Source organism: Passer domesticus, chromosome Z (genome assembly GCF_036417665.1).
Source record: "Passer domesticus isolate bPasDom1 chromosome Z, bPasDom1.hap1, whole genome shotgun sequence".
In the NCBI taxonomy this organism is placed as follows: domain Eukaryota; kingdom Metazoa; phylum Chordata; class Aves; order Passeriformes; family Passeridae; genus Passer; species Passer domesticus.
In genome coordinates, this window is record NC_087512.1 from 7,124,578 (window position 1) to 7,152,055 (window position 27,478).

Consider the following 27,478-nt stretch of genomic DNA (forward strand, 5'->3'; position numbering starts at 1 on the left):
GCAGAGCACACAAACACATGGAGCAGGAATGGGTTTGGGGCACTTCAGTGTATGGGCAAAATGTGGCATTCAACAGGAGAGCACCCACTGCAAGTGAGAAGGATGAGTCACCTGGTCAGGGACTTAGAGTGGATTTTTCCACCTTTGGTAATCCAGTCATGTCTCTACTTCATAAAAACTCAAGGACCCTCTCGATTCAAGGGGAAGTTGTCTATACTTCCAGGATGCTGTAATTCCACATGTGTAGATGCCATATTTGTATTTAATGGAGAGAAAACAGAAAACAACATACAGACAAGATCTTCCCAAGTAATTAAGTCCACAATAAGCTATCAATCAATACAGAAAATCATACCTGTTCAGCCTCCTTGGGAGAGACATACCCGAGACCCATCTGTTCAATGATCTAAAAGTGAATGCTTGGAAGAGGCATTTAAAAAACAAATGTAGCATGGAGTGACGCCTCCCTACATTAACCCACTCCAAGGTTCTTGCAAACACAAAACCACAGGGCATCCAAAACCTCTTTTGTTTAAGGTAGACCAGAAAGTAAAATGTTTGCTTGTGAGGTCATCAAGTAACACTTCTAAGCCTCATAGCATTTTTTATTTAACCTTTGAGCATGGACTAAAATTTCCTTTTAATGTAGGCTTGATTTGCCTGTGCACGTATATGCTTAGAGTCATGATACAGCTTCCAAGATTCTACTTAAAAGCCTGTGATTGCCAAAGAAAGTGGTGTGAATGCAGGTGATAGGAAGAGGTTTTCTGGAGACAGGTGCTCTAAAGCCAAGCGGAAGGAGCCACTCTGTCCTGGGGCCAGATTCTGCAGCTTCAGTGACTTGCATTTCATCTGCACTCTCATGTTGCATTTCCAATTCCAGGAAGCTCTCCTAATATCCCACCTTTGCCTGTTCATTATAGTAGCTCTGGTTATAATTAAACCCTTCTTTTAAACAAGATACCAAATCCAGCCTGAAAAAAAAAAAAAATCATCAACGATTTCCATCTGTGTTAGCAAAGATTTCCATTCACTTTGTCTCCTGCCTCACCCCACCCCCTCTGAACACGTCTTTGGGGAGCTTCCAGTATGCTCACAAGAAGGCTTCATCTTCCTTTGGGTAGATGTAATTTTAGCCTCATGGCAACTGAGAACCATGAATATTGAAGGGGCCGTGGTTGTTTCTGGAACTGCTGTGGAGGCAGAAGCCTGATGTTGGCCAGAGAAGGGCTCTGTGCCAGGTGGCCTCATGGTTTAACCCTTTCACACTCTCAGTCACAAGGTGTCTGCAAAGCCTTTCTGACCAAGCAGCCTCTGGCACTGCTCTACTGAAGTCTGTTTACTTGCTAAAGGCAAAGCTGAGGGGCAGCCTCACTGGCAGTAGTTTTCAGGCATGGACTGTCTGGTTGCACTTAGGAAGGTATCCAGGGATGCTGGCTGCCCTTTTCCCTCAAAGCCAAATATGCTCATCCTTGTGCTAGCATTGTCCATTATGCAGTTGGCAGTAGTGCTCCCAAAGGCTTGCAGTGAAACACCTGATCCTCAGGTGGGGATCAAAAACCCCAGCAGAATAATTCCACTGACTTCAACAGGGCTGTGTCATTCCATGCCAGATGAGCAACTACATCAGGAGACCTTAGAGTCACTTGAGAGGCTGGGAAATCATGAACTCTTAATTCTGTCTGAATAGTTCACTGACCTGAGAGGGAGACTGGATGTCATTGTCTCCAGAGCCAGGACATTCACTAGTTTCCAGGGATAAGCAGTACTGTCTGTATCAGGACAAGTGCATCACGGCGCAGTGTTGTCACCCGCTGTGAGAGATGTGGTCTCCCTGCTTTCCCAGGGGGTGTCAGACACTCAGAGACATGTTAGCAGGGGGTGGGAGTCACACTCAATGCCCAGCCAGCCTATACATGCACATCCTTGTCTCTGTGTTTCACCCTGGACAGGGAGTGTCCCTCACACACAGTCGAGAGAGAGAAATATAAGTCAGTGTAAATAAATTGTGCTTCCAGCTCCATTGCCTAGTAGAACAGGGCTAATTTGCCTTTCTTCTAACAGTATTCTAACAATTCACGGCCTTTAGAAGCAATTTTGCACTATTTTCCAAGATTTCTTAAGGTTTTCTTGAATCTAGTTATAATTTTATTCCCCAGAAGGTTCTGTGGCAGAGAGTTCCTCCAGTAAAATATATATGGCATAAACAAGCAATAATTCTTTTATTTCAAATATAGTTTAACTTTTTTAATATTACAAGTAAGTCAATCTTGACTTTCTGTTTAAAAATCCATTTGACATTTCTTTTTTTTATATATAAATCAATTTGATTTCCACTCTGTTTTGTCATTCATGCTGGGGTATCTAGACCATTTCATCTTCCCCATCCTATAGAAACTATCTTTTTCCTCTGATCTTTAAAGCCATCTTTTTCTCTGCCCTTTCTAGTGTTACTTTACTCCTTTTCTATCTTGCTGCTGAATTCTGTGTACCATCATAGGAGACAGAGTCAAACTCATTTAAGGATCATGACTTTCGAATATAATTTTGTTGCCTTTCTAATTCTATTAAAGGACTCTGTGCTCATAGCTCACCTTCCAAAAGGAGGGGGGAAAATAGCAAAAAAAAGATATGGGGTTTTTTTTGTTTTCAAACAGTTATTTTAAAGGAACAAAAAACCAAAACCAAATACACAAAACAAACAAACAAACAAACAAAAATGAAATCCACCCCAAAAATCTAACCCCAACTTTTCTCTTGGATGGATGGGTGTTTTTGCTGTCAGGCTAAAGCCGAATGCACAGCTCCAGGGCATTGTTCCAATATTTCAGTTCTTCAGCTAGGTGATACTTCTCGAGTGTTTGAACAAGAGATGCATCACGGAGTGGGGGAAGGAGGGGTGGAGAGGGAAGAGTCTGTCAGCAAGAGGCCCCATGCTAATCTTCTCCTTCAAGACGGGGGCCTTTTGGAAACCTGTTTTAATATTCATGGTCTTTAGGTAAATAGTCTCTGAGTCAGGCTGTCAGTTTCTGCAAATGTGGCTGTCTTGCTGAAGCTACTGCACATTTATCAGTGAGTAAACAGTGACAGGAGTAGGGGGATTAGAGAATTAAATTAGTGTGTAACCACTCTCCTTCTCAAGTTTTTGGCATTACCTCGTGTGTGTTTTGTTCCAAGTTTTTTCTAGGTTGTATTTTTTTTTTGTTTTAATCTCTGTCTCTCCCTTTCTCCCTTCCTTCCTTCACACACACCCATGTCACATACTTACTCAAAATCTCTGAGATTTAGCTTGTTCTCCTTTTTTTTTTTTTTTTAATCGTGGGGGTTTTAATTTAATTTTCCATCAAAATGAGGTTTTTAAAATAGCAATGAGGTAGATTGGAGGAAAGGATCAGGAGGCACTTGCTGATGCTGGCCAGTTCAGTTTTCTCCCGTCCTGGTCCTTTTAAGTTTCTCTGGCTGAGTTTCCCAGTCGAACAGCTCTGTTCCAGCGAGAGGAGCTGGCACTTCCCATCTGCACCAATCCTATTTTTTCCTCCTCTCTTTCCCTTCCCTCTCCACCCCCCACAGGGCATGACATAGACTCTGCCACCTGCCTTGTACTCATCAGGTTATAAGCCAAATATGCAAGCCCCTTGGCAGCACCACGTTCCTGACATCCTTTGTTGCCATCCCCTGACACCGACACGCAGACACGCGGTGGTCACCCCTTCCCCCAGCCCATCTGTGAAAGGAGGAGACGCTTTACTCTCTCCTGGCAGCCAGAGCCAGACCGGTCACAGAGGATGCCAATTAGGCCTCCGAGACACTAACCAGGTCATGCCCAGCAAATTTCTCACTGGCCCTTGCAGGGGTGTTGGCACTGGTATGGGTGCTGGTGGCTGTAGGAGCACACTCCTGGTGTTGGAGCAGTGGGAGCCCGGTTTGCTGAGGCACCGTGGGCAATTTGGGGTGTTGGCATCCCAGGTAGTGCTTACATCAGTCCCACAACGTCTGCCCCTGTGTCACAGCACAAACAGAGCGTATGTTGAGCATCCTCTTCTGTTTGCTGTAACAAAGCCAGTCTATTGGGAGCCCCATGGACACGGCACTGGCTTCCAGACTTCCTTCCCAGCTCAGAGCAGAAAAAAAAGGTGGGAAGGAAGAAGGAAAGCAACTGCTTCCCTGTGTATCTCCTCGCCTTGTGTTAGGCTGATATCCACTGGCATGTACACTGCTACAGATGGGACAACAGTACCTTGTTGTGTATCCAGCCTACAGAGTTTGTCTTGTATGTGCGTCTGCTCGGTTCAGCCGGGTTCGCCAAGGTGGGTGGAGGGGAGCCAGTGCTGCTGCAGCTCTCCAGATTTATTATTAACACCCAGCTTGAATCAATGCAGCCTCCTTTTACAAACCTCATAGTAAGCTTTCTCAGGAAAAGGTTTCTTTACTAAGCGGAAGCTCTTCCCCATTCTGTGCAAGCTCTTACTTCAGATCTGGGGAATGATAGCTGGGGCTGCTCTTGCTTGCCAGTCATTTGGACTAAACCCTGCAGCAGCCACTGCACATGGTAGTTCGTGTATGGTCTGTCCTTCAGCTGTAAGGGCTGGCCCACTTTCTGTTCTGTTGGAGGGCTGGGGTGGCAGATGGGGCAGTTAAATTTGCTGCTGATGGGCAGAGGAGACTGCTGCAGGTCTCCATGGGGCTTCTGAATCCTTTATAAGGGGTAGGATAGGGTGAACTACTTAATCTGCCTCCACTCACTCTATAACTGTGAGCATTTTACAAATTGCTAGCAGACTTTTCTGCAGAAAAAATGCATAGATGGAATAAGGAGAGCACAGTGCAAATAAATAGGGTTGTTTTGGCATTTCTGTCCCTGTGAACACCTACTAAAGTGTAAAGGGCTGTGTAACTAGCCTGTGAAATAGAAATAAATCCCATTTTGGCAAATTTGCTACTGACCATGTGGACATCCCTGTGACTTTCCCTATATTCCCTCTCCATCACCATCAACCTCCTGCAGGGCAGGTCATCACTGAGGGGGAGGAAAAGATGGTCCCACAGATGGCCTGAGTTCAGAGGGTCTGTGGGAGCGAGATAGCTCTCATTTCCAGATGTCTGTGGAAGAGATAAAATAAAACAAAATAAAGTAAAATAAAATAAGATAATATGTAAGTCACCCATTAAGCCATCTCCCTCCACACCCTCGCTTGCACACATTACCCTGTTAATGACAACCACCCCTGGGGGCTTGACCATTTGGAAATTCCAGAGTAGATGGCGAATGCAGCTGCTGCCCCCAAGCAAGTGCCCAGGCCAAACAAATGGACCCGCTACCATGGTGTAAAGGCCTCCAAGATGTGCAAGTGCTCCCTGCCCAGGATACACCCCTCCTAGTGACACATGGCACAATTCGCTAACAGCAAACACTCATAGATGCCATCCAGCTGGGATGGGAACAGGAGCAGATGCTCCTATTAAAAAGGCTGTAAGACTCAGTGCCCCTGTGCCCTGTTCAAAGGGAAAGTCCAAAGTGGCTTGTACAAACAGAGGCTCTTCTCCTTCTGTCGCCTCCTCCTCCCTGGGGTTGAGTGTGAAAACCAGCCATCCCCAAAGATATTTCTGCTTAGTTTCATGCAGGACATCGTTTATTGTCACAGACCTTGTCTCTGTGTTTGTAATGGTTGAAGCTGCTGCCAGGACTTCCCATGCTGGAGACGTTTTTGTTGTTTTATTTTATTGTTTTTTAAATTTGGTTGTTGGATCTCTGAAATTGATCTAGCTGGGAAAGGACAGGATTTTTTGGGGTGGTGTGTGCACATCCTGCTTTTACAGGAGACCAGTCATAGGTGCATGAATCTCAATTACCGTGATGTAAACAAAGAACAAGATCTTTCCTGTAGTATCAGAAGCAAATCCTTTCTCCCTTGGCACAGAGAAGTGCCTTTTCCACAATGGTTTTGGGAGAGGGTACTAAGATCAGGTGCACTGTGTGTCCCCCCAGAAGATGTGTGTATTTCTCATGTGCTCCCCTGGGCTTCCTAGGGAGGAACTGTGTCAACAAGACAGTTTCTTTCTTTCCCTGTACAATCCCACAGTGGCCCTAGGGAAGAGTTACAGATTCCCAAAGCTCCAGATCTCCCAAGTGAGTATGGTCTTGGGGAGTTTGTTTTCATCTCCTTAATGACCAGCCTTTACACTGGCAAAGAATGAGGTTGTGGGCATGTCCTGTAAGATAGGATTGAACTATGCCCTCAAAAAGAGCCTGAAGGTGCAGACAGCAATTATCCCTATGAAATTCTTCCTTCAAGTCCACATGGAAAAGCAGAGTGGAAGAGGAGAGGGACAGATCACTGCTTCCCATCCCATGTGTGGTGTTAGCTCTTCCATACCTGTGCTTTTGGAGCAAGCAGTAAAGGAAGACTAGGAGCAAGGCTCTTTTTCACAGATTCTTTGTATTTCTCTTGGAGATGGGAAGTGATAAAATACCATTTTTGTCTTCTCTCCTAAACTTCCTTACTGCTTGTGGTTACCTCAAGGTCAACCACAACACAGCCAGCCACCCCCTAAAACAAAGCCAGAATGAAAAAGCCTATATGTAGTGCAGCAACCTGAAAAATAGCCTGGGATGGTGCTGTAGCCCAGGGAAGGCTCTTAATGTGATGCATTTGAGAGAAAACAGACCTCTGGCATAACCAGCAATATGATTAAGGGGTTTCTTTGCTTCCAGTAATGCAATATTCCAGCCTAACACATGCAGGATTAATCAGCCTCTTCCTGTAGACTGGGAGCAGGACATGTGTAAGAAGTTACAGCCCTCGTTTAAACCCAACTGCAGAGGATTTTGCGGGGCTTTTGCTCGTTCTTCTCATCTGCAAAATGCCACTTTGGTGGTTTATGTCAGTCGTAACAGCACCACATAATGTTTTCTGAGCCCAGCTGGCCCTTATTTAGAGATCAGGAGGTAATGAAGGCACAGTGGAATGATATCGATGCGGCTGCTGAAAATTTTCAGGGCTGGATTGCAATTTGCTGGAGTGGGGGCCCCGGGGAGGGGATAACGGTGTGTTAACCCTTTCCATCTCATTGTCCTCCTGCTCCCAGCCAGGCTCCAATCCCTAGCACTCAGAGGGAGCCAGTGAGAAGCTTGTTTGTGATATTTCACAAAGACTGTATGGAGCACCTTGACTTTTGGCTTGTTGCTGTTTTGCCACAAGGACTCAAGGCCATTTTGCAGGAGCTATCCCCTGGTGTGGCGAGTGAACTTACTAGGTGGACTCAGCCAGCAGTTTGTGCCTTAAATCCTCCCTTAACTTCCTGGGATTTTTGAGAGAGCAAGATGACCACTCTTGGAAAACAATGACTCCAGCTCCTCCAGTCGATTGGATTAGCAGGGGCGATTGGATTAGCTGCTAATGAGTAGTTGTCACTCGAGCTGATGCTACCTCACAGCATTACTAAACCAGCATCAGCTGCCCTCTGCACACCTTCCCTGGCTTAAGCTCCATTTACATCCTAAAGCACAATTTAAACAAAACTAGTAATTACTGGGGTGCAGAGGGGGTAAACCTGGTGCAAAACTCGGTGCAGCTCCAGAGGGGTGCAGAAGACTGTACAGAACTGCAGGCTGAGTGAAATCCTTAGGAAGAAAAGGTAAAGCAGCACATGCCATTGCATATTTCTGGGTATTGGACATTAATATGTTGGGAAGGAAACCATGTAATACACAGGAACTAGCACATTTCCTGCAGTTCTGGGGTTTGGGGATTCCTTTGGATTTTTTTATTGGATTTCTCAAAAGCTGCCTAACCTTGTCTTTCCTGTAATTCAGCTCATTCTGATGGTGATTCAATTGAAGGAGAAAAAAAAAAAAAAAGAAAAAAAGAAAGAAAGAAATCTTTACTCTAGCTAAAGGGGAGAAATCAGCGGGTTGTGTGTGTGAGTTGTCAGAAGCCCTGCACATGAGCTCACAATTCACACACATCCTCATCTCTGGTACAAGCACCTAAATCTGGTAATTAGCATGACAGATAAGATTAGGGGGAACTGTTGGGTAGACATAGTTGGTAGCTTTTTTCTGTGCTGTAACTTTTTGCTCTTTCCACACTTCTGGAGCTTTTTTTTTTTTTTTTTTTTTCACAGTTTCAATATATTTTTCACTCTGCCTGATTTTTCACTGTGTTGATTTTTATTCTTTTACCTCCTTCCCCCACACACTCTCTGCTCTTTTGGTTCACTGCTTCTCTTATTCAGAACATGAACTCAATAGCTTTAGAGATCGAGTTGAAACCATGATATTTAGTGGCTTCGAAATTAAGAAAAAATTGTCCCCACCTCCCCAAAGCATTAGCAGGTCTGGTAGATTTTTTTGTCATAACAAGACAAAAAGTTCTTTTCTCAGCACCATTTTGAGTGACTGTTTATTAGGGAAAAATGTTGATTTTCTTTCATTGTTTCTGTGCTGTCTCCACCCATAGAACTGAAATTCCCATATCTTTTTCCTTATGGTAAAAGCCATATAGAGAAACTTGGATTTGTAAGTGTCCAGATGCCAAAGGAGAGATAACAAGCCAGGCAAACTGAGACAGATTCCATCAGCTTCCAGAAAAAAAAAATCTAAAAACTGTCCTCTCATTTTCCTTCTGAAATGAAAGACTACAGCTATAGCAAAGCATCTTGCAAGGCAAACAGGTGGCCAATGTGTTGGCTGGACCAAAAAGGAGCGTAGGAAGTGTTGCAAGCCTGGTTATAATTATTTCCTTGCTCTTTCCTGCTTACAGTGTTTCACTTACGTACGGTCTAGTTTTCCAAGCTTCCATCTACCTGCTTAGCCTTGCATATTTATTTGGACCTTGAATGTGTGATAACACAATCCTACTTACCAACACACGGCCTCTACAAACTGCAGGAACTGCTCCATAGGTATATGGGTGCCTCATTTTGTCATCTTCTGACACTAATCTCTACCCCTACTTGTTAAAGGGAAAAAAAATTCACATCAGTCATTGCTTTTCCTTATCGGATTCATGCACAAATTCCAGGTTTGCATGATTGCCCTGTTGAGGAAGAGGCCTTTGGTGCAAAGTGATAAGGGTTTGGCCCATATTAAGGGAGAGCAAGGGAGGCAAGATAAGGTCAGGAAGGGGAACTAAACATAAACACCACGGTTACTGTTTCTGAAGCACTATTTGCCCAGATTAATACAATTTGTGAAATGACAATCCCTATGGTGGCTTTGTCCCAGCAAACGTTTGCTTTTCGGATTAAGCCTCATTTGATTTTATTTTCTATTTCCTTCTCCAAGAGCCCCGTGCCCAGCTCTGAATCCTGCTGACAGACACAGGGACTCTTTTGTGCTGCTTCTTCCTCACTGAAGTGGAACAGGGAGAATTGCATTTCTTTGCTTTTCCTCCTGCTGCCCTGGAAGAGAAGAGCAGATGGAGGGGGCTGGGTCCAGCCTTTTCTCTCCCAGATATCAGTGGCCTTTATGGTACTTTCTAGTTTGTGGAAATTTGAAGAAAAGACCCTCACACCTATTGATTCTCTTTTTTCCATATACCTGTACATACATATATACACCACAAATATGTATTTAAATGAAACACCTCTATGTAAATATAAACACATTTCAACCTCAGTCTGACAAAGTGAAACACGGGAATTTCTTCTCATAAAGCAGTAGCCCAAATGAGTTCTTTGAAACTGTAAAATACAATCACTGTCCTTTTAAGATCTGTCTTTCCTTCTCCCTTCCCTGTACAAATTTATAGCCTGGACATACCCATTCTTATGAAATTAATTCATCCCTCCCATTCGTCCCTAGACCTTTTCTTCTGCTTCATCTTTTGGGTGTCGTGAATGTGACACACCATTTAAGATCAGTCCTTATCCCCTTATTCCTATCTCATTGCTCTGACTAGTTAGATTCATCTTAGATCCATCAGGCTACCTTGCTTTTATGCTGAAAGCCACACAGCAGTTTCTAGTCAGAGAATCCTGGAAGATGATGGGGAAAGAAAAGAGGGGGAGAGCAGCTTTAGTGATGCTGTGCTGCTTGCTACGAATCAGAAGGGAGGATGCATTTTATAATACTTCTAATCTTTTCCTAAGTAGATATTTTTCTTCTAGCAGGGACTCCAGGGACACACATCCCCCTCACCTTGGCTTTTCCCATGTCTGGAGAGGCTGGTGCCACTTCCCTGCTGCCAGCCCCATTTTGCAGTGCTATCTCAGGGAAGGCATCATGCTGCTGTGTCAGCAAGGCCCTGAACCTCTGCCCCAGCAAGGCTGCTGGAAGCTGGCATCCAGGGCACAGGGCTTGGAGGCAGGGAGAGAGGAGAGAGCTGGGCGGCGATTTCTGCCCCATTAACTCCCCTCTCCCTGTAGTGAGGGCTTACGTAAGAGGGGATGGCGTGTGCCCACGTAGGATGGGCAGGACATCTGGACTCCTCTGCCCTAGAATGGTATTGTTTTGAACAATGCAACCAGGTAAATGCCTTGATAGACTAGACCACATCGCCAAGATTGCATTACTAATTTGATTATGTCACTGTGACATTATTAACCCACTCAAGCATCCTTTAGATGCATCGCTGCATCCTGAACTTGAGCTGCTTTTCCTTCCCAGTGACAGGCTAAGGGTTCTTTCTCCCTAATCTATTGTTCTACACAACTACTACTTTACACAATAATTTCTCATAATACTCAGCTTTCCTAAGAGCTAGCAAGCTTCCTGGCTTTTTCTTTTATATTTCTGCCTTTCTGTCTCGTTCTGTCTTTCTCCGTCTGTCTAATCATACTGGCCTCTATAATAATTTCATAAAACATTTCTCCCTTAGTTTGCAACCATATACATAGGTTCTTGAAGAATAGACCAACCTCTCTTTCACTCTTCTTTAAAAAAATAAATCTCTGAATGTATTTTGCATGAAATCAGCATTGGATAAAAGGCAAATGCATTAACTTTCCCACTCAAAGGTGTGCTCTCTAATCTCTGAGCTGTGGAGATATACTCCTGTCACTCCCCTTTCTTTGGCTATATATATATTCTTTCTGTCTTTTTTCACCAATTTCACAGTATTAGGAGGCAGAGGGTTCAACAGTGTAGCTGATAGCCTAGTGGAAAGGAATTTTCCCAAGAATAGAGCCAAGGAAGAGACTCAGAAGAAATGTCCTGTATGAGGGTGATCATCTCATCCTTGTTAATGTCTAGGCTCTTTCAGCCTGAAGCAGATGATACCCTACCAGAAAGGTCTCCCCACGTCATGTGTAGCAAAGGGATAGTGACTAAAGGGAAGGCTCTCAGGCAGCCTGCATCTGCAGCCTCAATAATTGTGTTGTGCCTACGTCTGCTCTCTCCTCGGGTACGCTGTGCTCTGGTGCAGCCTCTGAAAGCCATGGCGTACGCACACAAGCGAGCGTCACTCCAGATAGTGAGACTCAAATGCATTTTTAAGTCTGTGCTAAATCAGGACCTCAGAGTGTTCCTGGGAGGGGATTTCTCCTCTAAGGCGTTGTGCAGAGCTGTCTCTTCGTATCACATGAATAACTGGGATATTGGGCTCTTAGAGCTAGAGATGCCTTCCTCTTTTAGTTATGCCGAGGAATCATTTCACTGGAACCTCGGCTCCCCAGACAGCTCCCTTTTGCTCTGTTTCTCTACATCACATCTGTGTTTTGCAGCAGCAGTAGCAATACTCTAGCCATAGCAGTAGCAGCACAGGGATTCCACATAGGAACCTGGATCCTCCCACTTTTGGGATGAGGGTGTCACCAAGTAAACAACTCACTCTATTTGCAGTAGTTCCCTGTGGCTCTTTGCATTGTAGGTTTATTTTCTACTGTCCTGCAGTATGTTTTCTCCACATTTGAATATTGGTTTGCCCTTGTCCATCCTATGTTAACTCTCTGCTGCCCTTGTGTTCTTGTGCCCATGGCAGGAGATCTCTCTCTTTCCCTTAATGGGACATAGACACACTCTGAGGACTCAACCTTGGACACCTATCCTCATTAACCTTTTCAGAAACAAAACTCTTGGAAGCTAGTTCCACTCTATCTCTCCCATCTGGACAAAATGCACTCACTGAACTGACAGAAATTACCAGGACCAGTGGGGGGAAAAAACTAAAAAGAGGTGTTAGCTTTCTACTGGACTGACAGGTTGAATCATCTTTGTGTCTTATAAGCACCAAAACAGGTTTATATGAAGGTAGCAGAATCTCAAGGGAGCAGCTTGGTAGGGAACAGGGACTGGCTTTACCCAGGCAAGGATTTGAAACCCAGGAGCAGCCCCTCTGTGGAGGTGCACTCCAAAACAGAGGGGTTCAGCCACAAAAGGGACAATGCTGTGGCATGGATTGCAATGAAAAATAGTATCTCAGTACACCAAAAGCCTCACCCCTGAGCACTTTTCTGTCTTTAGGCTTTTGGGAGCTTTATGTTTAAGGAAAGGCAGAGCTGAAATGAACCCTGACTGGAGCACAATGCAAATATGAAACAATGATGAGTAATATTAAAATTAAGCTGGACAAAGCACTGAGAGAGTAATCCATAAGGGAATAATCTTTCATCAATTCCTTGGAGCCCCAGTGCGGCAACTTATTAGCTCTTTATAGCCTGGAAAAAAAAAAAAAGAAAAAAAAAAAGGAAAAATCTAAGATTCCCTTAGCCAATTGGACTACAAAGTAATTTAATAATAGTAACAATTATAAACATAGTAGTAGAAAAAATAGAAATAGCAATACTAAGATGACTTCTAAGAAAAAGGAAAACAGTTTATTTACACTATCTTTCAAATAGTACTTCTTGTAAAACGGCAATATTTGTACCACTGCATCTCTTTGTTCACCAGCTGCCACCAAGTACCTGCCCTCACTGACCATAAGAAAAAGAAAGAAAACACTGGAGTGGTCTGTCGATCCTGGCTTTTATTTTGAATAGCTGATTTCTCAAGCATGTGCAGCCTGAGGTCTGTCTCATTTGCAGGATACTCTGAGGAATCAGCCCTAACACATTCAGTGACCTGGCCCCTAACAATGCACAATGAGAAATAAAGGGGACTTTATATTATTTACAAAAAAAAGCTAGTGTGTGTCAGGTATTGGCAAGCAGCTGTTTGTGCAGGTGCTGCACTCTCAGCTGAGCTGCAAGAAAAGTCAGCAAAGGGGTTTGATTTCTTTTCATCCCTGTTTTTGCCCCTCACCACTGACAAGTGCTGCAGGATCAGGCCAAATGTCACCAGTTCCCCCTCCTCACTGCTGCAGTGGGCAGTGACTGCCCAAAACCAGCTGTATGTGCCCTCCACCGTGTCCATGCACGCGTAAATCACGGGCTCCACAGAGACACGGAGCACTGGGTGCTGCTGCACACATGCTGCCTGCTGCATGGCAGAGCCTGGCCAGCACGGCTGTGTCCAGGGTGGCCTCACAGCCACAGTTTGCCTGAATGGTCAACACCCCACCCCAGGCCCTGCAGCCACCAGAGAGGCTCACCATGGTAGCTACAGAGCTTGGCACAACAAAAATAGTACACCCTGCACCTACCACCATTCCCCAGCATCACTTCCCACTGGAATTTCTTGCTGTTTCACAGAGAGGAGGCCGGAGAACAACCCCAGCACTGCAGCCTGCACTCGTGTGGTGACCTCTGGGTGCAGGTGTGACGGGTCGCAGGGCACACACAACAGCCTTGCTTCCCTGTTCCTTCAGTCCATCAGGCCCACAACCTCTCTCTTCACACACTTACACCTTTAACCCACTCTTATGTCACTCCCACAGAGTCAGGGGACAGCAGGTTGATCTGCCACACGCACCCCAAAAAGAACAGCACAAGCATGAGCACATACACCTGTGAGTAAGGGGGAGAATAAGCTAAAAAAACCCAGTGCACTAATAGGAAAACAACAGTAGCAAAGGCTAGCTGACGAGGCATGTGCTCTCCTTTGCTTCCTGAAGGGCTTTCATTTGAAATCTTGGAAATGTTAATAAGAGTTAACCAGGTGAGACCGTCAGCAGAAGGGATAGTGGCTGTGTTGGAGGCTGCTCGAAACACCTGTCCCCTCTTACAACCAGCACTGCTCCCAGCTCCTCATCCTTCCTGCGCAGGCAGGGGGAAAGCAGATTCCAGTACAGGTTTCTCGTTTAATTGCTCTATAATGCCATCTTGTGGCTTCTTCAGTCATGAAGCCTGTTTTTCTGTTACGTTTTCCCCAAATTAGGTGATTACCTTGTAAAAAGAGGGATGGGCAGGGAAAAAAAGGAAAGAGAGAACCAAAAGGAGCAATTTATGAGCATCTACCCATATGTCAGGGGCGTGAATGGCTATGGGTGATATTATAATCTAAATTTTGAATGGACCCAATTGATACTCTGAAGCCACCTGCATCCAGTAAACCTTGGCAGACTCCTTCTAAACAGTTTTCACATATTTTGGAGTACCAGGTGATATGTTAAAAATATATTATTATTATTATTTAGTAGAAGGCCAAGCTCAGATAATTCAGGTCCTTACTTTGATGGAAGTGTAAAGAGATCCCATTTCCTATGAAAACCTGGTGTTTGAATGATCTCATTTGTGGTATGGCTGATGGTAGCGTGGGCCTTTCAGAACAGGTGGAGTCACAAAGGAACCATGCTCCGAGCATGCTGGTCACTATTGTGAAATCTGAGAGGGGTGTGGGGGAATTTGCAGGAGATCTGAAATGCTGGACAAGCCATGCAGTACACAGAGATTCCTTTGTCAAACTAGATATACAGCAGAGTGAGGAAAAATATGAGTAGGGAAATGAACACAGCAAGAAATTACATCACCCTGTTGTTGGTTTCTGGATCTGCTCACCCTAGTGATCATTCCAAACTCTGAACAAAATCACTCAGCTGTAGGTGCAAGCTTAGAGTGCTTGGGATGTTTGTCCTAGGGGTCCTCCATGTGTGATTGTGGTGTTTTTTGAACTGAGGTAAAGATTCCCCAAAAATACAATCCACAAGCTGTTTGAAAAATTCACCCTTCAGAACCAGAGTCAGGCGCAACACAGAGACACCAAGAGCAGAATACACAGGCCAGATCTGAGATGCTGCCTCACCCAAAAAAATTCAACAACAGCAACAAACAAACAAATAAAACCAGAACCAAAAAAATCCACCCCACTACTGTCATAAGCGGGATTTAATTCTGACAGCTCCTGACAAAAGCAGGAAAGCAGGACTTCATTCTAGGTGGGAGAAGGTGCCAACATCTTTGGGACCATGTGTGCTGGCTCCCTTTATAACTCAGCTAACTGGTACCTGTGCTGGGATCCTCTGCTGGGATCCATTGCTGTCTGCATTTTGGATCCAAAGTGTACCAGAGGTCCTGGTGGTTTTTTGTAAAAACAGTCACTGTGGTTTTGCTAAAAAGAGCCACGCAGAACACAGAAGCTTCTTCATCTTTGCTCTGCATCACCTACCACTGTTTCCCATTAGTTTTGGCAAGTGAAGCCTCTCATAAGCAATAGTGGGTTTTTTATGAGATTTGAGGCAGCAATGGTAGCAGGAGCCACCATGTGGAAACTTGGTTTTATTCAAGGGGAAAGGAGTTTTAGAAGGTGATATTTGAGACAAATTAGAGGAAAAGAGTATAAAGAGAACCGTCACTCTTGACTGAGTGTCTGCTTCTTGCTTATTTAAACAAAACCCTTGCCTCACCTCTGTTCAATACAGGAATATTGGATAAAAATAGATTAATTAAGACAGAAGAAAAATGTTGTCATCTTTAGGTTTTAAATTCAAATTAACAGGGAAGATTCAGTTCTTCACTACACCAATATAAACAGAGACCTTCTGTTTTTGTTTCAAAGGAAAGTATCTGCATTTTTATAGCAGGAGTTGTAAGCAGTTTGCATCAAGGTAGTTTTTTATTAACAGATTGTTGCAAGAGTTGACGCATTTGACCTGCAGTGGACTCCTTGCATCATCTCATTCAATTATATTCTTTTGTGTCAGATAACCTTTGTGAAAGTGTTCTGCTGCACCTAAAAACTCTAAGGGATTTGCTGTTGATTATTTCTTCTTTACTTTTTTTTTTTTAATTCATCTCACCTAACTTTAACCACCTACAGTGTAAATGTCTCTGTACCAGTTACCTTGGGCTCTCACAGCACGGGAGAAAAATAGGTGTTTCTGGACTGTGATTCATCTGGTCTATTTTGGATGCCTCATTAGGGTGAGATGATTCATAAGCGATGCTTCATTCTCTCCATTGAATAGAAGGGGCCTGGCTCTGTTATAGGCATCTGCATTTGTTCAGATCACTCCCATTCTTTGTTCTGGTTTGGAAGGCTTTTCCACGTCTCTGTCTCCTCTTAATTTCTAGACTAAATTTATTCACAGCCAGTCCAAACCCATCAGTTTAAACAGAGGTGCTCTCCCTCACTTTGGACAGCCAAGAAGCTCCAGTTTGCTGTCAGTCTTTGTCAGCTTTGGGCCAGGTCAAGGGAGAAATGTTATCAAGAGCTTGGGAGAGGCAATGGCCAAGGACAGGTGTGATTCCCTGTATGCTACACGCCCATATAACCTCATGGGATCTTTATTGCTCAGATTAGGTGTTAAAAAAAATAACCTACAAGGTTGAGAACATCCCCTGCTGTGTCTAGATAGGGATAAAGTATGATGAACTGAAACATTAACCATAGGACACAAGTTTTTTAGAGTTTTGTTTTCTCATTGGGTGCAAATCTGGCTTTCCTTAGCAACCCACCAGTGAATTACCCATGAACCAGCCAAAAAGCCTATTCACCACCTGTACCTAACCACATGAGCAGAGAGTTTGGCACCTCTCCAGTCAGAACAAACATTGAGGACAGAATCGTTTATAGGGTAGCTCTAGTCAGAGCTGTCTTGGTCTCTTGTTTGCAACTGAGAGATTATACAGTGTTGAAACCAAACACAGGCTGGGAAGTAATAGGCCTTGTTATCAGCAGCAGCAGAATAAAAGGTTTTGTTGTTGCTGGGTTGGGGGGTTTTTTTAAGTGTTTTTCTCATGTAGATCTTACTATGGGGTTTATTGGGAACCTGCTCAATGCTTCAAATTAAATGCAAGATAAACCAAAACACTGTTCAAATGGAATAAAATAAGATACCATCCATGAAATAGTCTGACTGTATTTTAGTATTTCTTTTCATTCCAAACCAGACCCAGTACCACAGCCCAGCAGACTGAAGCCACCTGGTGCAGCCACAGTAGCTATAAATACTCCATTGCACTGGCTTTTAAATGTTCCTTACAAGGTGGAAGATGGGGCAGCTCTCTGTGCTTTGTCTAAGCCTTCTCCCGTGGCCAGCAGCAATACTGGTTGTTAGTAAATGTGAGAGTGATTTTGTCCTCTTATGTACTTTGTCCATGAGGTCCTAGTAATGGCAATCAAACTCCTGTCTTTGCTACTGCAGAAATAATGGTACCATTATTTCTGGCCAATTTTTGTAGTTAGAGGAGGAAGAACTGCGTAAGAGTCTTTCTTGGGGCATGAAGCTTCTGGAAATTTTGCTCCACATTCTTCTTGCTTGTCTTAGGGTGCTGGTCCTGGTACCTGCAGGTGCACAGTTTTATTCTTTTAGCCTATGTGTTGCTTGCCTTTATGTCTGCTTCAGTTTGCACAGCTACAGCATCAGCTGTCATTGCCCACCTTGCTGACCTCCCCTGCGGTCAATCCATTCACTGAAACGAGTCCTGCATTGTAAGCTGTGCATTACTGCACAGAAATTCCACATTTCTGTTATGGTCCCTCCTTTTCTGCAATGAGCACAGTGAAAAGAGAGGCAATCCATGGGTGAAGCAACACATGTAAAGCCTTCACTGAATTCTTCCACTGTGGTATAAGAACTATAGAGAGGAAAATGTATTTCTGAGCCCTGCCCCATGTGTTGGTATCCTGCTGTGTTCTCAGAGAACATTGAACTTAGGAATAGGAGTACAGGATCAGGACAGAGGTCCAATTTGGTTACTCAACACTACCTTTTTTAGCAGTCAGCCTTGAGAGTTGCAGAGGACAGGACAAGCTTTGGGTGGGTCTGGCTGCAGCAGCAGGGTACCGGGTACATTTTCATGGTGGGCTTGTGGCAGGATCAGCAGTTAGCCTGGTGAAGTGGAACTGATCACAGTATGGTTCACCCAAACAAGGTGAGCAAGTAGAATGCTTTAGCCCAATTTTAAGGACATATCTTTTGGCACTCTTAGCACAGGACACACTGTCTTTGCAAACCCACACTTGCAGCAGGGATGCTGGGTTTCCCAGATGACTCATGTCCTAAGAGAAAGCACCTCTTTAGGGACTGATATGAATAATAAAGACATGGACCCTGAAAAGGCAACATCCTGAGGGTGATTTTATTTTTGAGATTCCTCTGGAAGTGCAGGATGTTCCCTTCATACCCCGAAGAGCACTGACTGCTTCACTGCCTTCTTCTTCCCTCTTAAATTTGTTCTTGTCCCCACTTACTGCATTTAGCATCCCGTGAAGTAGGCACTTCAGCACTGCCAGCGAAATAAACTGCCTGCCACCTGCCTACCTATCTGCAGGTCCATTTTTTTTTCCTTCTTCTGGCTGTAAATATGTTGGTCAGAATCAGAGCTGGCCCCTACCATCTGCATCAGGTTGTATTTCAACACTGCCCAGGCTTGTTGCAGTGAGGGCTTCTGACTTAGGGCTAAGAAGAACAAGAAGAGCTGAGCTCTGGAGGAAAAAACATGAATCAGGTCATTAGTTATCCCTCTGCTTTTCTGGAACCTGGGACATGAAGATACCTGCTTGCTTTCAGATGAATCCCACCATCACAGTGTAAGCTAGCAAGGTGCAATTTTACAGCTCAAGGTGAATGGAGAATCTGAAGCTGTTGTTTGCCTGCATGTGCAATTGCTGGCAGGTGTTAAGCCGCTCCTTCAGAAAGTCTCACATATCAGGGCAAGCCATGAGAAAAACAGAGTAAGGAACCAAGGTGTGCTTTTTTTCCACTGGAATGTCTCTGTGTGTAGGTGATTTCCCAAACCAGCACCCCTCAGAACTTCTGCACTGCTTTGAGCCAGAATGATTTCCAGGGGCCACCTGCTGCTGAAGCAGACATCTCTGCCTGGGCTCCTCTGTGGGGGACTTCATTCACTCAGTAGAGTAATAAACAAAAACTCTCCAGCAGGTTAATGGGAGGACAAGAGCAGAGAGGCCCTTATGTGCTTGCAAGCAACAGAGGGGGCACAAGATTTATTGATCTTTGCTCCAAATCAGGGACAGAGCACTAGTGAGGGACACAGGATACGGGGTTATACAGCGCTTCCCCGAAGGACACCACAGTGAAATGGTGAACTGCCTGCCTTTACAGCAGCTGAAGAACAAGCAAGTAATGGGTTTGGCCTCCCTCAGCTTCTCTCCTGAAGGTCACTGTGCCTAGAATCTATACTCTCCAGAGCTTGGGACACTCTCCTTCAGGCCTGATTACACAGACTGAATTCGCCTCAGACAAAAGTGGGAAGGTGACCTGCTTAGTAGTAGCTTCAAAAAATGAGGATCATTTATTCCAGTAGGACACCACCTGAGACTGAAGCCTTAGTAGAGATACTAATATTGGGTCAGGCTTAGTTCAGCTGGTCCATTGTGGGGACAGCTGAAATTCTGCAGGAATATTATAATAGTTTGTCTGAGACCTTTCTGAGATGAAATGAGATGAGATGAAATGAGATGAGATGAGATAAAATGAGATGACAGGGAATGGTCTTGTGAGAAGGGGTGGAATCTGAAACACACAGCTCTGGGACTGCAGGCTTGCAGTACCTGGTGCTGGTGCAAGGCACTTGTGCCCGTCTGTGGGACCAGCTCTTCTCCTAAACACAGCTATTGGCACGCTGGCTAGCACTTTGCTGTGTGTATAATTCCCCCTAGTTCCTTTTCCCCTTATGGTTCTATTTCTTCTTTTCCTTATTCTTGTCTTCTTCCTTTGTCCCTTTTATTCCCTCTTACCTTCTTCCCTCCTTCTCCTCCTTCTGGTTGATTCTCCTCCATTCCTTCATTTGGTTTTTTTCCTCTCTTCTCTCATTTATTTGTTTAGAGCAAATTTTCAAATCTATAAACCCATTACAGCAAAGAGACTGTGTTGAGGCAGCCTCTGAGCCTGCAGATGTGGTGGGTCCTGGATTCCAATAACAGAACTTATTTGGAAAAAAACATTATCTGTAATGTGGAAATGGTTTGGCTTGAGGCTAAAATTTATCATCATTACCCTAATATCATCTCAAGACTCAGCTCTGGCAGCAGCTAAAGAAAACACCAAGGCTTAATTCAGTCAGTGCAAGGAAAGAGAGACAGAGGATGGAAAATATGATTTATGATGGAAATCAATGCAATCATAATACTTTATGCTTGTAAAATTGGGCTGTTCCAACAGTGCTCACAGATTGGATAGGCAGCTCTCCACCAAAAAAAAATCATGGCAAGAAAGAATACAGGAGTCTGATGGTACAGGGATAATATTCAAGGTTTGGGGTGTGAATTGGAACAGGTTTTGTTTTGCTGGGGGTTTGTTTTTCTTCCTTCCTTCTCCAGGGATCAGGCAACTTCACTCATCTGAGTTCAATCTCTGCAGGACAATAGAAAGATGCTGTCCTGCAGCTCCCAGAGGTTGGAGGAAGGGGGAAAAGGGAAGGCTAGGATGACAATCTGGACTATCAAAGGAACGCTGACTAGTTTTCCAAGTAAATGGCAAGATCTGGCAGGAGCAGTATCCCCAGTGTAAAAGTGAAAGCAACAACGTGACTCATTCCTCTGCAGTGCGGAGTACCTCTCAGAGACCAGCTGAAGTATATTTACAAAAATTTGAATCAGGCTGTTCACCTCAGCTAAAGACAGACAAAAGCGATGAGACCTGGGAGGTTTGTTTCTAATGTAGAAAAGTAAAAAGCATCTGAACTTTTAAATTTGACCAAATCATGACTCCTTTCATCCCATAAATAAAATAAAAGTTGCAGAGATCATGGACAAATTTGCTGATGGGTTAGCTCAGATATAGTGTAAAGAACATGACTTTTCAAAATGTTATTTGCAATTTCCCTGAACAATTCTTGAAGGATATTCTGCACTTTGGTTGTGTGTGTAGGAATATATCCTTGCAGCATTGTCTGTCCTGGAGAAGCACAACAGTTTAGCATCCCCAGAAGCCAGAATAAGGGAATACAGTCACTCTTTGGGAATGTAAAGAAAAATGCTCATTTATTTATATAATTTCATCAAAGATGGAATACATGATATCTAGGACTTGCAAGTCATTGTAAACTCTGTGCAAAGGATGGTTAAAAGAAAGCACTTGCATTATTTTTTTTTCAGTGGAAAATACCTTTCCAAACAAACTTGGCTTTAGTAAGATGCTTTGGAAATTCTTTTGCTATTTCCTGATATTTTGAAAAATCTCTGTCGCTAAAAGTTGGGGGAACAACAATTTGGAGATTCCTCCTTAAAAATAATCAAAATTTCCAGATATCATTTATGATTCCTCCCTCTGCCTCTCCTCAAGCAGAGTAGATGCATACAGTGATTTGGATCTGTAGCTACTACAGAGGAATAAATTGCAATGTGATGCTGTGAGCACCACACTTACACAGAAAGAGGGGACATGCTGGAGCACACCACTCACTGCACACCAGAAAATTCAAATAAGTTCATGACTAACAGTACAAACTGCTAGGCAGACAGGCTTCGTGTCTTCAGGGATCACGGGAAGTTTTTTTTGTAAATGATGTAGCCAGCAAAGGCAGAGTCTCCCTGTCCTTTTCCAGCTCTCAGTAACTCTGTGGGAGTTATGCAGTGGCCAACTTTGAACAAGTTTGTATAGGCAAGAGAAAATTGAGAGAAAAGGCTGCTTGGGGTGACTCCATACCTGAACTTTCATCAGCCATGCTGAGGGGTACCTCAGTGTCACAGGGGTCTTCAGAAATATGCAGCTGCAGGCAGGTTTGCATTCCCAGAAGGACCATCACAATGAAAAGACCATCACTGCACAAAAGTAATACAGTTCACCTTCCACTCCCAGGGCCAGAGGTAGGGTTACCAAGGACTCTGCCTTATGCTGACAGGGACATCTCCATCTGTGACTTTAAATGCTTAAAGCTTTCAAGCACTGTGCTCTTTGCAGGAATGGACAAAGAAAGAAAAGTACAAAGGAGCCTTTAGTCTATTCTTCTCCATCTCATCCACTTCCACAAGGACATTGACAGATGAGCCTCTGTGGTGCCAGAGAACTTGTGTCCCTCTCTGATCTGAGCTTTTCAAATGAAACCAAGAGGAGGCTGGTTTTGGCAGACATTATATCTTACTCTTATAGATACCCTGTAATACCCCATCAGTATCTGGCTGTCATTTCTGTCACCTTCCAACCCAGATCTTACTAGCTAGTCCTCTTCCTCTCCCTTGCATCCACAGCTTTCTACCACTACCCCACACACCTACACACAGGCAGTGCACACACCTGTTTCCCAGAGATCTGTGTGCGAAGCAGGTTGTTTTCTGATGGCCTAATTTCCCCAATGGATTAGCAGATGACTCTACCACCTTCTGTAATTCTATCACATTGTCCCCGCACTCTTTCTTGCTTCTGGAAAAAGTTTGACAGCGGTAGCAAGGGATTTCAGAGCAAAAGGTCCACTGAATGAAACCGAATTAAAAGTCTTGAACACCTGCAGTGTCAGTGTTGGACAGCCATCTGTCCCTCATTTGAGAGCACTGTTACTGTCTGCCATACCTAATGTTGCTTGTCCCAGACAAATGTTAAGATGCTGCATGGACTAAGCTGATGTACAGGGCCTTGCTTCGCAAATCTATCCTTTGTTTTAAAGACAGAAAGGAAGGTATTGCACAGGTTTGTCTTCTGGTCTGTTAAAGAGATCAGAAGAATTACACTACACATTAACTCCTTTTGCTGTTCAGGAATGATACCTCAAAATAAACCTTCTTTTGCTGAGGTTCGTAAGTCACATCACTTTCTATCTGTGCACTGCCTGAAGTACAGCAACACCCAGACCAGGTACAAGAGTATTAGCTCTTCACCAATTAAAAAAAAAAAAAAAAGAAAGAAAGAAAAAAAAATATATATATACACACACACACATATAAAATTATTTAAAACATGCTAGACTTATGCATATGCATACCTTCACACATGCATACATATGCTTCACATGCATAAGCGATGAGATTTTTCATCAGACCAAAGTGCTGGGAGCAAAAAAGAGCAATAAAAGTCTTGTTTGATACTTAATTCTTGAGCATAGTGCCCATCCAAGAATAGAAGAAACAAGTCTTTAAGGACCTGATAGGTCCAAACATTTTGTACCCTAACAAAATCAGTTTAGCAGGAGAAAATATTCAAGGGCCTTTAGAGGAACCACAGAGAAATTTTTATTTTTTTTTCTAGTATGTTCCTAATTTAAAGAAAATCTGATCACTCATCTCCTCACAGGCTTATTTTTTTGGTATGTCTGTTGAATTGGCAGAAGAATCACAGTTTTTATGTAGGAGACAGAAAAACAGATTCTATTTTTCTGGTGTGCTTGAGAACACTCTTCTGCTACTAAAGCTGATAATGTTTCCTTGTTTGAGATGATATTGAAACCAAGAGATCTCAAAATTCAGGAGAAATGGCTGTCACCAACTCATCAACAAATACTGTAGAGCCTTTGCTGTAAACTGGGAAAGGCATGTTGCAGAGTAAAATTTATTATTAGTCGTTGTTTTTTTTATTCTGAGATCTTACTGTACTTCTGTGCTCTTGTCCAAACACCAATCAGAATCAGAGTAGGAGTAAGTGGGGAAGTTTCCCCATCTTTGCCATGAAAAAAGTCAAACTATGTAGATCCAGTCAATTTGACAGATCAGTGGCAGTGAATCAGACCACATGCTTAGTAAATAGAAGCCCATACCATATAACCATCACTATGGTCAGCATTTAATAGTGAATCTTGCTTACTTCTAAGCGCAGTGGTTAAGATTGGAGGTTTAGAGAAGCTCTTGGATCTTTACATCCTTGGATAACATCTTTGCATTATTAGTTAATTGAGAAACAGAGGCTTTGTCAGTTTAACATTTTTCTCTACTGAAGTCACGGTGATTTGAGCAGTTAATATTTTGCTTTCCATAACTTCAGTTACATATGATAATCATTTCAGAGCAGCTCAGGAGTGGTGATCAGTAAAACCAGAGATAAGGTGCCTTGTGCTGCCACCACTGCTCTCACAGGGATCTCTTGGGGATGAAGCAACAGCATCAACATGGCTGAGCAAAGAGGGGCACGGCAGTGTTCAGAGAAGATTTTCTCGGGAGGGGGTGTTTGGTTTTTTGTTGGTATAGGCAGGAAGCTTAAGATGTTATCTTCAGGCTACAATGTGTGCCATTTTAAACACACTGCTCTTAATAAATACCGACAGCAAATCAGGACAAGAACAGACGCAAGTTGTTTCAGGCGACTTCTGTCAAGTGAACAGTAATGCGCCAGGATTAGTGGCAATCCTCTCCATATTGAAGAGAGCAAGTCGCCTGCAGATGAAGTGCTCCAGGCATTGCAGTGGGTTTATCAAGGGGTCCTTGATATTCTGGAGCAGACGTGCAAGCTGCAACATTATCAGCAGCTTTTCAATTCAGCCATCTCCTGCTGAAAACTGGGTGGCAGTCGTGGTGGGAGTGGGAGGCAGTTGTTTTTAATTTCAGATGCATCCTAAAGAACCCACATGCCAGTGGTTCCCAGTCTGCTGCCTTCCCCCCAGTGATGTTGCTAATGCAACTAGACTTGCTCTTAATAACTAAAATGTTGAAAGCACGGTATTGGCAGGGCAACAGTTTGAGCCAGTGAACCATTAACTTCCCTCCCATCGTTTGCAATCAAAGTCAGAGTTCAGTGGGGATCAAAAAGGCAATGGTAACCATCTCCAGTGTCACCATCCTCCCTTACACCAAGTGTCCCTTGAAAATGCCAGCCCAGAGGACAACATTTCTGGTGTAATTTTATTAAATGAGTGCTACTATCTACAGCACAATATTCTTCTCTCCATGCTGAGATAGGGAGTAGGTGTGTGGGTTATCTCTTTATATGTGAGCAAGACACCTCTTGCATATTCCTGAATAAGGATCTCTTTGGACTGACAGTGTTGAAGTACTAGCAGGCTTCCTTTGCCTTTAAGCAGCTTTGTGCTGCCCTGCTAGTTTAAAACCACCTAAAAAGTAGAATTAACAAATTTTATTGAGTTACCATGAGGGAACCCTCATAACAGAGCCAGCTGTGTTGTTTTACTAATAACGCCATCAAGGCTGGTTTCCAGAAGAATCTATTTGATCACTGGCATCTGGTTTGAATTACTTTGTACATTAGCAGTGAGAGCTGACTCAATCTCTGGGCACCTCAAAGGTCTCTTTCAGGCACAGATTGGTTTGCTTGCTAGATCCTTGTCTACAGCTGAGCATCTAAATTTGTATTTCCAATCCAATTTAAAGGAAACATCCTGAGAAAAATCTGTCCCTGTAAGACCTGTAGGCTGGAAAATACTGAAAAGCCAGGAAATTAAGATAAAAGCAGCATCACATATTCCATGGAAACCATTTCTAAAAAACCTGTCACCACTTCTGGGATTTAGCTGTGCAGAACTTCTGGCTAAGAGTTTTAAAAGAGGTAATTAACAAAATACATATTATGGTCTCTTTGAAGCTGCATGGTGGGGTCTTGCTCTAATAACTTTCACTGCAGAGTTCCTGTCTTGACCCACCCCCATACAGAGCTCAAGAAACATAAGTGAAGGAAATCCAGTTTGGAAGTCCTCCCTAAATTATATCCTAGCACAGAAAAAGGGTTTATATGAACTTGGAAGTCTTTCCTCCGCTCATTCTGGGCTTGAAGCTAACAGCAACTTTTCTTGCCCTTTTTTTTAACCCCCCTTTTTTTTTGCCTCATTAGCCTTCCAGCAGAAAAATGCTGCGTTACCCATGAATCTGAAAGGGTCTGTATTCTTCATGCAATTTTTATGCATTTTATAAAATAAATAGCTTAATCAGACACACACCAAAAGAAGAATACAGACACACACACACAGAGTGAGAGACAGCAGGCACACCTGAGACTGAAGTGCATCCTGTTCATAAAGGGAGATATAGTGCTGATGGCATTTCACACTGAGGTATCCAGGGACCATCACATGGCTTGATGAGACCAAGGAAGCTCAATAGACTTTCCAAACCTAATTAGTACTTAATGATCTGGAGAGACACGGATGTCCATCACCTCTGCTTCAGCCCCTCTGTTCTTCCTCAAATTCTTAATTAACCTTTAAGGAGATGATGTGCTGATGAGTTTCCTAGGATATTGCATTGATTTTTTTTTTTCACACACGCACACATACACGCTTGTGCACACGCTCAGCCACACAACACACACCAGCTCACATATTAAAGAAGCTCTATTACAATTTCTGAGCTCCAATGAGCTCCACACAAGGGCTCTGCTGATCAGTGTTTATTAATGAAGCACTGCCTCGAAAATTGTTAATTGATGGCAATGTACAGAACATTGTCTGGAATTTAACCTTATTCATCATTTAAGTATGGGGGAAACTAGAGCGTGGTGTTAATTAATAGTGTAAGAACAAAGTTGGATCGTTCTGCTGTGGATTTGAAAAACAAAATCGTAAGTGCAAAGAGAGGGAGAAAAAAGCTGTAATTAAATATAAAACCAGAGAAAAAAACTGAGAGAAAATGGAGCCAAAGCCAGTGTCATATTCAAGATGACTCACTTTGTGCTGATAATGAAATAAAAATTTTCTTGTGAGCTTATGTAATATTTTACTCTTGTGTCATATTTAATCAACTCTGAGTTTTAACAAGCTAAGTAGAGGGTGGGGGGAAGCTGCTACCAATGAAGTGAAAACAGATTAATAAGTTTTGAGAAGTTAATAGACAAATTTTCAGATTAAAAAAAAAAAAGAAAATAATCAATGTTGGTAGCTGAATTCACCAGGGGGAAAATGACAAATGGAGAATGCCTTACTTCAAGTTCACTTAATAACAATCTAAATATATGGTGATAATGTAGTGTGCAATGCTAACAGCTGCACTCTTCCAAGCTTGTCTAGATGTTTTCAATGGCTGTTTGTTCTCCAAGTCATATGCTTGATTAATGGAAACCTATCTACTCAGATATTCATTTAAATGACTTATTACCACTTATTCCACTTACACTGTGGTTTGAGTGTGACATTGCCTTCCATGGGACAGTTGCCCTTGCTGAGCTAGGGCACCTGAACCACTTGAGTTTGGGCTCAAAATCTCAGTGTACAGGCTTCAGCCTGTTGTGTTGGGACCACAGTGCTGGACCAGTCGTCCGGTCCATGTAGGAATTTCCCTGGCACAAAGACCTTTGATCTGCCCCAGATCATACCCAACACCAAGGATAAAAGGAGGACAGCTCACATTCCTGGGTGTGCTGAAAAGTCATGCTCTAAAGCACTGTGC

The 27,478-nt window shown here is 43.4% G+C and overlaps 1 protein-coding gene and 1 long non-coding RNA gene across 19 annotated transcripts in view; one reads left to right on the plus strand and one right to left on the minus strand.

Annotated features, from left to right (window-relative positions):
• CELF4 (CUGBP Elav-like family member 4) overlaps positions 1 to 27,478 on the plus strand; it is a 692,304-nt gene that overhangs the window by 334,702 nt on the left and 330,124 nt on the right. The gene's annotated exons all lie outside the window — the stretch shown is intronic.
• On the minus strand, positions 516 to 13,653 carry LOC135290976 (uncharacterized). Of its 4 annotated transcripts, XR_010353816.1 has the most exons (5): positions 13,524 to 13,653; positions 8,865 to 8,954; positions 4,945 to 5,100; positions 1,700 to 1,944; positions 516 to 974 (listed from the first exon to the last, which is right to left on the minus strand). It is a non-coding gene; the product is annotated as an uncharacterized LOC135290976 (long non-coding RNA). The 4 variants fall into 4 exon arrangements; XR_010353817.1 differs by lacking the exon at positions 1,700 to 1,944; XR_010353815.1 differs by lacking the exon at positions 1,700 to 1,944 and having other exon boundaries at positions 3,814 to 5,100.